This window comes from Pteropus medius, unplaced genomic scaffold, assembly GCF_902729225.1.
Source record: "Pteropus medius unplaced genomic scaffold, Ma_sr-lr_union100, whole genome shotgun sequence".
Lineage (NCBI taxonomy): Eukaryota > Metazoa > Chordata > Mammalia > Chiroptera > Pteropodidae > Pteropus > Pteropus medius.
Genome location: NW_024349801.1, coordinates 14,695,513 through 14,708,265, shown reverse-complemented (window position 1 = coordinate 14,708,265; position 12,753 = coordinate 14,695,513). Strand labels below are relative to the sequence as shown.

Here is a 12,753-nt window from a genome sequence, read left to right as displayed (position 1 = left end):
GCGAGGGACATGGCAAGCCCAACAATCATTCTGATACTGATTAAAACAAATTGCAGATCCTTGGTAGACTATCACCTGTTTAACAGATGGCCTGGCACCATTTTTCATCCTGGGGGTGGGGGAGTGCTTAAATATCAAATTTAAGACAAATTTAGTTACTTATTGCCTGTATGATTCTTGGCAAATAACATTTGTAAATCTTTCTAAGTTTCAACTTACATTTCTATAAAGCGGGTATGGAACCTACCTCGTAGCATTATTATCAAGATCAGATGAAACAGCAAATATCAGCCATACAGTACATGATATGTGGTAACAATTCAATGGATGGATATGACATTTGTTATTAGATTCCTTATTTTTAAAACAAATAGCTACTGATATCTACTCACTAGAATTCTTTATGAAGATATTGTGTGTTACATTGTTATATATATCATGTTATATTATTTTTATTGTTATTATTATTAATACCAATATTAACCTAGCCAACATCCTGAATCTGATGGTACAGATTTTAGAAACCATAACTTCATAAAATAATAGTTTTTGCAAATAAAGGTAAATGTTTTTATTGTTCAATTTTAATAATATATTACAGAAGTAAAGCCATTTTGTTAGACTTTTCATAATCCATGGTTTTTTTTGTAGCACATTTACAAATGATCATAAATGACAATATCTTTGGTATGCATTTTTCTTCTGTACCTTGTGGTTTTGTCTGCAAATTTCCAAGTAGAAAGATTTAATATACAGTTACATATACATATAATACCATTACTTTGATTTATGAGTTTTCAGCATTATTGAGTTAAATTTTCATATCTTACCAGTAAGTCAATTATTAATTAAATTAAAATTTTAAAGCCCATCTTTGCTTTTCTTTAATTCAAAGAGTAAAATCCTCATGCATTTAAAAGTGAGAAACAGTACGTTTATACATAAATAGGTCATGACTTAACATTGAATTTAGATTTAGAAACAGGAAAGAACTCTTCTAAAGCACATTAATTAGGGGTATAATTACATATTCTTCCTCAGAGAAGAAGGAAGTCTGTCATAAATGTCACCTCATTGGGGCTCCTTGAGGACCCTGGGGAAGTGGAAGAAGATGTAATCAGCTCTGGATTTTAAGGAAAAAGCAAAAGTCTGGAGATGTTCTATTATTTGGCCAAAGTCACAGGGACAGAACTGGGAGCAGAACTGGAATTCACACTCAGGTCTTTAATTTCAAAGTCACTGTCAGATACATTTGAACTTCACTTTTCATAGGAATCATTATAGTACAAGGGCTTGTATAAAACAAAAACATGTTGACTGTTTAAGTGGAGTTGAATTATTTTCTCCTTTGCTTCTTGACTATTTATTCATTTTTTGTTTACCATTCCCAGTACAACATAGATTTAATCCAGCAAATATCCATTCAGGCTTCACTTTGTGTTAGGCACTGAATTAAATATAAGGAGAAAAAGTCATAATGGCTAATATCATCTTGCAAGTATCTTACAATCCATTTTGGCAGACAGATTTTTATTTTCAACATAAATAAAAAAGAAGCATGGTGATGTCATTTAAATAATTCATATCTCAAGAATAGTAAATTACCATGAGATACAACCAATACCAATCCATCTACTGAGTTAGAGGATTTGGGTGCTTTTAAACCTCATTGACATATATGACCATTTGCTTAATTAAAAATTGTCAGCAACATTTAATATTTACATTTTTAACCTAGCATAATGAGTAGCCCTCTGGACATGCATTTATTTTAGATTTATTGTGTCCAATTTGACAGATACAAAATTATCTGATTTGTAGTTTAGAGAGTTTACTCTGGTACTATTGTGGAAAATGCAGTGGAGAGAAATGATACTTGAAGAATGTACAAAGTAGTTGCTTAATAAATATTGCTTGAGTAGAGTTGAGCTTTTTAACGAAAACAGATACAATGTGGAAAGAAATAGAGGCTAAATTCAATAATTAGTAAAGAGTCAGCCTAAGTTTTCTAAGTTCTTTAGCTGAAACATAAATATGTATGAGTGAAATGAAAACATTTTTGTGTAAATGCCGACATAATTACACTTGAGTGTGTGTAAATGAAAGCTGAGTGTTAGTTCCTATAGAATCTAAATGTGACTATCTGCAAGGCCTTTTCTCTCTTTAAAAAAATTTTTTGAGACTGGTATGACTCAGGGTGTGTGTGTGTGTGGTGGAGGGTATAAATGCTATGCAGAAACAGATTCGGTACATTTTTTTAAAAGTTTATATTAGAAAAACAGAAAAAATGTACAAAGACCATTGAGCATTTAGATTTTTTATTATGTAAGCAGATGGAAAGTAAATACACTTTCTGGTGACCAAAATATATGGATTAGTTGTGTCCTCTGGGAAATAGACACTGAGACAGAGTTAGGAGAACAAGTGGTTTACTGGGGTTTAATGACTGTGGAAGATAAAAGAAGCGCTCTTAGTCAGTTCTGGCTGCTGTAACAAAATGCCATATACTGGGTGGCTTAAAGAAACAGAAGTTTATTTATCACAATCTGGAGGCTGGGAGTCTGCGATCAGGGTGCCAGCAGAGTCAGGCGCTGGTAGAGACCTCTTCTGGTTTGCAGATGGCTAACCTCGTATCCCCATGGAAAGAGAGTGAGCAAACTCTCTGTCCTCTTTTTATATGGGCACTTATACTATTATTTATGAGGGTTTCACCCTCGTGATCTAATTATCTCTCAAAGCCCCCACCTCCAAATACCATCACACTGGAGATTACATTTCAACATATGAATTTTGGGAGGGACACACACTTTCAGTCCCTAACAGGCATGAAAGAGAATTAGGCAGGGAAGCCTGTCAGACTGATGCAGGTCTGATACCCAAGCAAGTCAAGAGGAGAGAAAGCAGGGATAAAGCAATGAGGATTTAACAAATCTTGGTCAAATTCGTGAGTATCCCTGTAGCAAAGATTTTTTTTTTAAAGGAATTTCACATTGCACAGAAATGGCCAAGCTTTAATATCACCAACCATGATGTCATTGGCTTGCATTTGTCAGGGCATCAGCTCAGCTCCTAAAGACAATCTGAAAGATGCTTCAGGTGCAAGATGCCAGCTAACTACACTCTTAGGCAAGTTCTTTCTCAAAGAGGTATCCCAGCAGTGGGCCTCTGTGGCTGCCACAACCTGTGGCAGAAACAAAAGAGAAAATAACCTTTGCCCTATCAAATCAGCAAGTGTGATTAAAGCAATAATTTACAGAGTTAGCACGCGTTTGGTGAATCACTAAGTCAAAACCTGATAATAGGAGTGTTAATAGGTACATTTATTGAAAAAAATTGAAGACTCTGTATCAAAAACATTAGAAATATCTACTAATTTTGATGTAGTAATTTAAATTCTAGCAAAATAAAGAAAAATTCAGGGAGGAGCACAAACTCATTACCATAAGGTCAACATGCCTCTGATAGAGTGGCTGACAGGTTGGCTCTCTATGTGGTTGGTCTGTCTGTGGCGTCAAGAAGCGACACAGCATAAATTAGTCTGAAAGTGTTGGCTGAACACCTGTACACATCACTACTGATGTGGGACTCATCCCTTTGTTCCTTTGTTTTTATTTTTAAAGTACCAGGATAGTGAAATTTGTCTTTTGGTAATAATTTGAAAAGATAATTTCTCAAGTTATAGACATTTTTGACTTAATATTTTTAGTATTTGATTTACAGAAAAATTGAGAGGAAGGTACAGAGATTTCACATATATTCCTTGCACCGAACATGCATAATTTCCCCCATTGTGAAATTACTCACCAGAATGGTATACTATATTTTTTACCAAGGATGAACCTATATTAACACATCATAACCACTCCAAATCCATAGTTTACCTTCAGGTTCATTCTTAATATTGTACACTATGTGGATTTAGACACGTGAATAATGACATACAGCCATCATTCCAATACCATTGTTGTAGTTTCACTACCCTAAAAATCCTCTGAGTTCTGCCTGTTCTTTCCCTCACCCCACCCAATCCCTGGCAACCACTGATCTTTTTATTGTCTCCATAGTTTTGATTTTCCAGAATGTTATCGTTGGAATCATAGCATATATTGCTTTCACTCACTTAGTAATATGCATTCACGGTTCCTTTGTGTCTTTTCATGGTTCGATAGATCATTTTTTAAAAGCTAAATAATATTCCATTGTCTGGCTATATCAGAGTTTATTTATCCATTCACCTACTGTAGGATATCTTAGTTGCTTCCAAGTTTTGGAAATTATGATAAAGCTACCATAAACATTTGTGTACAGGTTTTTGCGTACACATAAGTTTTCAACTCTTTGGGGTAAATACTAAGGAGCATGATTGCTGAATTGTGTTAAGGGTATGTTTAGTTCTGTAAGAAAGTGCTGCACTGTACCATTTTGCATTCTCACCAGCAATGAATGGGAGTTTCTAGTGCTCCATGTGTTCACTTGAATTTGGTGTTGTCAGTGTTCCAGATTTTGGCCATTCTAATAGGTACGTAGTGGTATCTCATTGTTTTAATTTGCATTTCTCTGATGACATATGATGTGAAATATCTTTTTATATGCTTATTTGCCGTCTATATATCTTCTTTGCTAACATGTCTGTTAAAGTCTTTGACACATTTTTTTAATTGGGTTGTTTGTTTTCTGATTTTTACTTTTAAGAGCTTTTCGTACATTTTAGATAACAACTCTTTATCAGATACTGTCTTTTGAAAATATTTCTCCCAGTTTGTGACTTGTCTTTTTATTCTGTAAAATACAGTATCTTTTACACAGCAGGATTTTTTTTTTTTTAATTTTAATCAAGTCCAGCTCTTCAGTTTTTTTCTTTTATCAATTGTGCCTCTGGTATTATACCTAAAAAGTCATCACCAAACCCAAGGTCATCTAGATTTTTCTATACGTTTTACATTTATTTCTGTGTTCATTTTGAGTTAATATTTTGAAGGCTATAAGGCCTGTGTTTACATCTATGTTTTTGTATGTGTATGTCCAACACCATTTGTTGAAGAGACTATCTTTGCTCCATTGTATTGCCTTTAATTCTTTGTTAAAGATAAGTTGACTGTACTTATGGGGATCTATTCCTAGACTGTCTATTCTGTTCTATTGATCTATTTGGCTGTTCCTTCATCACACTGTCATGATTACTGTAGCTCTATAACAGGTTTCAAAGTGAGGAAGTGTCAGTACTCCAAATTTGTTCATCTCCTTCAATATTGTGTTGGCTATTCTTGGTATTATGTCTCTCCATATAAGCTCTGGAATCAGTTTATTGCTATCCATCAAACAATTTGCTGAGATTTTGATTCAAAGTGCATTCGATCTATAGATCAACTTGGGAAGAAGTGACATTTTATTAATATTGAGTCTTTCTATCCATGAACACGGGGTATCTCTTCATTTACTTATTCTTTGATTTCATTCATCAAAGGTTTATAGTTTTTCTCACATAGCTCTTGTAAATATTTTGTTAGATTTATGCCTAAATGTTTCATTTTGAGTTCTAATATAAAAGATACTGTGTTGTAATTTCAAATTCATCATCATTATCTAGAAAAACAATGGACCTTGTGTTCTGCAGCCTTGCTGTAACTGCTCATTGGCTCCAGCAGGGTTGTATGCATGCACACACATTTATCGATGCTTTTGGTCTTCCTACGTAGACAATTGTGTCGTCTGCAAACAAAGACAGTTTCATGTCTTCCTTCCCAGTTTGAACATTTTATTCCCTTTCCTTGTCTTATATGATAACGAGGACTTCTAGTACAGTGTTGAAAAGGAGCGACCTGAAGGGAGATTCTGCACTGTACCTGGTTTCAGTGGAAAAGCTTCAAATTTCTCACCTCAAAGTGTGATGTTAAGTGTAGGCTTTTTTGTAGATAGTCTCTATTAAGTTGGGAAAGTCCTCTTCTATTCCTAGTTTACTAAGAGTTTTAAATCATCAGTGGGTGTTAGATTTTGTCAAACTCTTTTCTTCATCTATTGAAATGATCATGATGTGATTTTCTTTTTTTAATCTGTTGGTATGATGGATTACATTAATCTATTTTTGAATGTTGAATCAGCTTTACATGCCTGGGATAAATCCAACTTGATTACAATGTCTAACTCTTCTTATACTTTTTTGGATTCAATTTGCTAATATTTTGTTGAGGATTTTCACATCTATGATCATGAGAGAAAATGACCTATAGTTTTCTTTTTGGGAGGAATGTCGCTGTCCGGTTTTAGTATTAGGGTGACGCTGGCCTCAAAGAATGAATTAGGAAGCATTTTCTCTGCTTCTGTCCTCTAAAAGAGATTGTACAGTATTGGTATAATTTCTTCATTAAATGTTTAGTAGAATTCACCAGTGAACCCATCTGGGCCTGGCCCCAGTTCCTCTTTATACTAGGATTCTAGCCTTACCAGCGGGGGTCAGATATGTAGCTATAATGATCATTCCCTCAACAGGCTATGGGACTTGAACACATTTATGATATTTATAAAGAAGACTGCCCACTGACCACTGTCATCGAGTTCTTGATGCCAAAACATTTTCAATAAAGACAAGATGCCAGAGCATAGGAGATAAGAAATCCCTTCTGTGTCTTATTTTATCCTCACAAGAATGCTAAGAACAGAACTTTGGACTTTGAAACATATAAGTTTTGCTGTCTTCTTACTTGCCACATTCCAACCTCATAGAATTATTTTCTATTGTCATGCACATCGATCTCTCTGCCTCAAGGAGAGCTCCTTGCCTTGTTTCAGGTATGAGCTAAGACTGCGGAGAGATTGGCCATTTGTTCTACTTGTTTTCTTCTCAGAGCTTATACTCAGTAATTATCTTATATGTTGACATATTACATTTTAAGTCAGTTCTCATGCTAGAATGTATAGTCCATGAAAGAACGGGGCTTGTCTGGTTGGTTTGTTTTGTATTGCCGTGCTTAGCAGAGTGTTCGGCACCTCGAAGTCCTTCCGTATGTGTTTTAGACAGGAAAGCAAGAAGGAAAATAAAAAAAAAAAAAAGGAAGGATAGAAAGAGAGAGGGAAGAATGAATTAATACAGAGAAAGAGAAGAGCTTGCCACAACTCATAGAGAAGATGTATGTGATGAACCCACGAGGGAACTTGATTTCTAGTTTCTGTTCCTTTTATTTGTTCCTCTAGTAGGAAGAACACAATTTTAACCTCGGATGTGATTTTTATTGCTGTTGTTGTTGAGATTCACTTAGGACTAAAATTTTTGTCATTTCCAAGTCTCACATTATGTCTTACGTGTCTAGCCAACACAATGCTATCCTTGTACTTGCAAAAATGAGCCTAGACACTGTGATAAACTCTTGCCCAGATTTAGTTTTAGATCACATGTTGAGATAAAAAGGTTCAAGGGCCACTATACAAGGAAAGAATGGTTACAACGAATAAAAGGAAAATATTTTGTTTTCTACGGTCCTCTAGCTTTGACAGAACACTAAACCAAACTAGAGTAAAGAATTTCTGTCTCCATTTTACAAATGACAGAATTGTGTTTCAGAGAAACTAAGGTGAACTGCCTTCCCCATCTTTAAATCAAATTCCCTGCCAAATTATAACAACAGAAATAATAAAAACAACAAGAATATAAACAACAACAACTTCATTTATTAGACACATTATGTTCTTGACATTGTGCTAATGGGTTTGCATGCATTATCAAATTTAACTTAATTTATTCCTCATGATTCTTTGAGATATATGCTAATGTCATTTGAGTTTTACTCATGAGAGAACAGAGGGTCAGAATCGATACGTTTCTTGCCCAAGATGTTTGAAGCAAAATTCAAAGTGAGTCTGTCTGATTTCAACCTCTAGTTTTTCAACATTCTTCTATACCCCCATTTAACTGCCAAACCTCGTAGTACATGCCTGGGGCTGTCACAGGTTTATAAAGGGACCTATAGAACTTGGAAGTCAGCCCAGGTCTCTGTTACACACAGATATAGGAGGCATAGAGAAGATGTAAGGCAGTAGTAATTGTAAAATAAATTGTCATTTTTGTGAATAGCTTTCAGGAGCTGAAAATAGCTTATTTGTATTCCATAACTTTTTTTTTTTGTTTTCCCTTCCCTACCACCCCAAGACCGTATGTTTGCTTGTAATATTTTGAGCACAGACAGGGAGAAATGTGGCATTTATTTAAAAAGCACTAATTTGAGGATACTAGTGAGAAAACAGTTGCAGTCCATCCTAAGTGATTGAAGATGGAAAGTGTAAATGAAATGCAAGGCAAGTGAATAATAAATGCTTAATTATCTGAAGAAACCACAGCAGAGTTCCAGGATAGTCCAAACTTTGCTCTAGGCAAGTGAGAGTATGAAAAATGACTTGATTAAAAATAAACTAACTAAATTCATTGACCTTTTTTTTTGAAACTCAGACCACCTTTCTTCATTGTATACAAATAACATTTGTCTCAGCAGAACCTGTAAAAATAAGCTATAGGAAAAATACTCCTTGGGAAAAAAAATTTGTGTAATAAATGGCTCTCTTTTAGAAAAATTGGGATAATGCTTGGAGTCTTCATGGAATGCCTTTATGAAATTGAGTCATTTTTATGCCTCAAGTCAAAGTGATAAATTGCAAATACACAGGATCCTTTTTAAAAAAAAAATCAGGGTTGCATAGATTATCCTTTCAACTGCCAAGGCGACTGGTTAAAGAATTTTCTTAATGCAGCCCTTTGAGAAGACATATTCTGATAACTCAGGCCAACCAAAAATGCTAAGCTATGCATTGATAAGTGAGAATGTCTTTGTAATTCACATTGATTATATTTAGTCAATATCTACACTCTGATAAGTTGTGTTCTAGGCGTGGAAGGTGCTATGTTATGTATGATAAATACTAAAAAGGGATCTATGTGGACAGTCAAAATCGTGTGACAACATAGAATACATGTCACAATTTATGATATAGGGATGGAGTGCCAGCTAAGCAAATGTGTCTGAAAAGAGGAGAGCAAGAAAACCTTTTTAAAGATTGTGGCAACAAAGGCTGAGTGCTGAAAAATCGGTGGCACTTGTGACTAGTGGTGGGTGCGGAGTAGGGGAAACTATTAAATAAGATGTTTCAGCAAGAAATCAAAGGGATATTGTATATAGTCAAGGGAAAAAAATAAATATTGGGGTGATATTGAGAAATTAAATCGTTCTTACTTCCTGAATGGTATCAGAAAACTTTTTTACTATAAGGTATTTTTTCTATATGAAATAAATGTAGGCCTGAATTTAGAAATCCAAATTCTTCTACTAATTTTTTGTATGACTTTGGATGAATGCCTTTGCAGCTTGGGACTAAATTTCCAACTTAAAAAAATACTGATAATAAAACTGTTTCCCATCATTGATGCTATTAAAAAATATACATATATTTCCTACTTTGCTTTTGATCTTCATAAATTAAGGATATATTTAATATTATTATTTTTTCTATTTTTATTTTTATTGAGTCAAACAAAGTATGATAATTTGATAGGACATCTCTATTTAGAAAAACCCTAAGTTTTTGTATTAATAGTAAATAGAAAAGTACTTTGGTAATATTAGTTCTAAGATGCCAGTTTCTATTAAAACCCCTGGATTTTACTTGTAAGTTAGACTGAAAGGAACAGTGACATGAAGAGTTAGGAAGCTGACTTGAGCAATTACCTGAGACAGTTATGTCATAGAAGATGAAGAGACTCTAAGTGCTATGCAAAAGCTAAAGTATCTCTACCCATAACATGGCTGACTCACGTTTAAAAGTCACAGAACACACAAGATCGAGCCCTTCCATGAAATGGGTGGCCAGTGGCTGGGAAGGAGGAAAGTGGCTTCTTCTCTAGCATGTGGAGTCTCTTCTTAGCCTCCTAGAAGAAGAACAGGAGTTTTCCCTGGAGACATCAGGCAGGAAGTCAATGGACAGAGTATTTGGGATGGAGCCAGAATGCTTTTCTTCCCTGTGGGGATATCCTCCTAATGCACTCTTCATCCAATTTCTATTTTCTTTACACAGTGACAGACATAGATTTCCATAATTTGAGGAAGGAATACAGGGAGAGAGACACCTCTTTCAAATATATCATACACACACAAATTCAGAGCAAATAAAATGTGGACAGAAGTTTCAGTGTATGAGTCTATGTTTTTTAGACCAAAAGAGAATATAGAAAAAGACAATTGCCTTTCTCATCTTCCTTAAGTTTCAGCTAGAAGAACCACCAGTGGATGCTGAATGAATATCATAGACAGCAACAAACTACATGCCAGTGTCTTGGCACTATTATTTAATTGCATGCCATGTAAACAACTATTTTAAATATCTCATTAAAGATGAGGATTATGAGGATCCTTGAGGTTTAATGATATGGCCAAAGTCACACAGGTGACAAATGTTTGGTACATAGAGCTCACAGTAAATGTTCATTGAATAAATGAATGGATGAATGAATTAATGAGTGAATAATGAGAACCTAAAGGGTGGATTTCCACCTTACCTATATTTAAACCTCACTGTATTGTTTAGTCCAAGCTAAATGACGATGATGATAATGCTAACAAAACTTAATTTTAAATATCTAATAGATCAGTATTCTAATCTGCTTAGTATTTACACACAGATTAGTCTCAACAAATGCTATCTCTCTCCAGTTTGGCTGATGATTAAATCCTCATATCCCAATGAGCCTGACAGCTGGCTGCTTGCACACACTGACTTAACCATCATTTATTTCCCTGCTTGGGATCTCCTGTGGGAGGTAAAGTAGGTTGAGTAAGTGTTGTGGTCATATTAATTGTTTCATGATTACTAAAAATAATCTCCCCCTCCCCGCACAGAACAATTAAATATATGTAGTAAGCTGAATGTAGCATGATTGTTGTTTTACTTACACCTTTTTAGACAAATAATTTTTAAGCCCAGAGGGAGCTAGCAGTTCTGACCATAGCTAGATTTGAAGAGATGTATTTTTAGAGGAACCAAGATGTTTGGATGTGTGTGGTGACTAGAAGGACTAAGAAGCACACAGACCTCTCAACATGTAACATCTTCTGTCACACTGGGACACTTTGGGATGGGTTTAGGTGGAGGAAAGCAAACACTTACTCCCAGTGGCACCCATATAACCTGAGTGGACCAGCCAGGATCAGAAATTTTTCCCAGATTACAGTGTGTCATATCTCTGCAGAATTAACTTGTATTTTCTATTTCTCTGTTGATACTCTCTCTACTTTGAATACAGCTTTGAGTTTCATTTGGACTAGTTCAAAATGATTTAGTGAAGGTATGTTTTCATCGATTTCATAGAGAAGGATGGTGTATCTAAGAATATTAAAGACTAACCAACAAATGAGGTGTAAATGTGTGAAAACTCCTTATCCCCTCAAAAATGCATTATACCTAGGTCTAGGTCTAGATCTATCTATATATCATCTATCTATTTTATATCCAATCTACGTACCTTTGGTGTTTTATTTAAGAATAGCAGGTTTTATTTTTATAGTTCTACACCTCCCCCATCCTTATAGCCTAGCTTTGCATACCCAGCACTTATTACATAAGACTATATAGACCATACCACCGGTGCTCAGTAATTGATTTCAGATGCTGTGGCAAATGTGACTTTAGATATATTTTCCAAAAAAAAGGAATATCTAACGTTAGAATGTTGTAGTTTGAAAAACAGAGAGTTAAAATCATGAAATGTTGTCTGTGATTGTATATGTAGTTACTGGAAGCTCAGTGAAGGGGATTAATTACTACCGGACACCATTCTCCTTTAAGGCAAAGGTGGTTCTGATGCATGGATATCAATTTACTGAGAGGCTGATAGGAGGAATATACAAATATGCCATCTGTTTCCGTGTAAGTCAAATTCCAGAAACACCCATGTGAAATAATTTCCTCTGGGCTAAAGCATAAAAGATCATAATATCTCTTTTCGAGAAAGACTGTTTAAAAAAAGAGTTTCAACTATAAGTGCAGGGATTTTAACTAGTTCTGACCGTGCACCCTAGTCGGGCACTGTGCTGCCTTGTTATAATTAGTCAGGAACCATGTTATTCATCAAGAACCATGTCCTTTGTCAAGAACCATGTTATAAATGAACCAATATACATAGACGATTAACTCAAAGATGAACAGGGTTAGAAATGAGCTTTAGATGGATTTAGATGCTGTCAGTTTCAAGTCCCAAGGGATTTTAGATTTGGAAAAATGAATGCTTTAAGAAGTTTAGAATATATCTTTGAATTCTCATATCTCATATATATCAGCATTTGATCAACTAATTATTTGAGAACAGTAGCTATGACATTGCTGATAACAGACCATGGACACGAGAATGCACCCATAAGTGCTACATAAGAATAGCTTACAGCACCAATGTATCTTCTTTAGATCAATTATGTTTCTCCTTCTGGAAGCAGTGATTTCTCAGCCATGGCATTGTCACATAACTCAGACATTATATTGTGTTCGGAAAATCAGAGAGAAGGAAGGTACCATTTTGTTGATCATTATTGATGATAGGTGCCATTTCTTATTATTTCTTTAGTGACCATATAAGTGGGAGCTATGATTGCTTTACATAAGGGAAATAAAAGCTCTGCACAAATTAATTTCTGGGAGCTACTCAAGCAGTAAAAGTCAGCTGGTTTCTTGACCATAACTGTCTGATTTCAAGTTCTCCTGCATTTGGATTTCTATCTCTAAAAA

At 34.9% G+C, this 12,753-nt stretch overlaps 1 protein-coding gene across 3 annotated transcripts in view; it reads left to right on the top strand.

Moving 5' to 3' along the window:
- The window catches only part of CDH8 (cadherin 8), a 314,915-nt gene that overhangs the window by 148,292 nt on the left and 153,870 nt on the right, over positions 1-12,753 (top strand). The gene's annotated exons all lie outside the window — the stretch shown is intronic.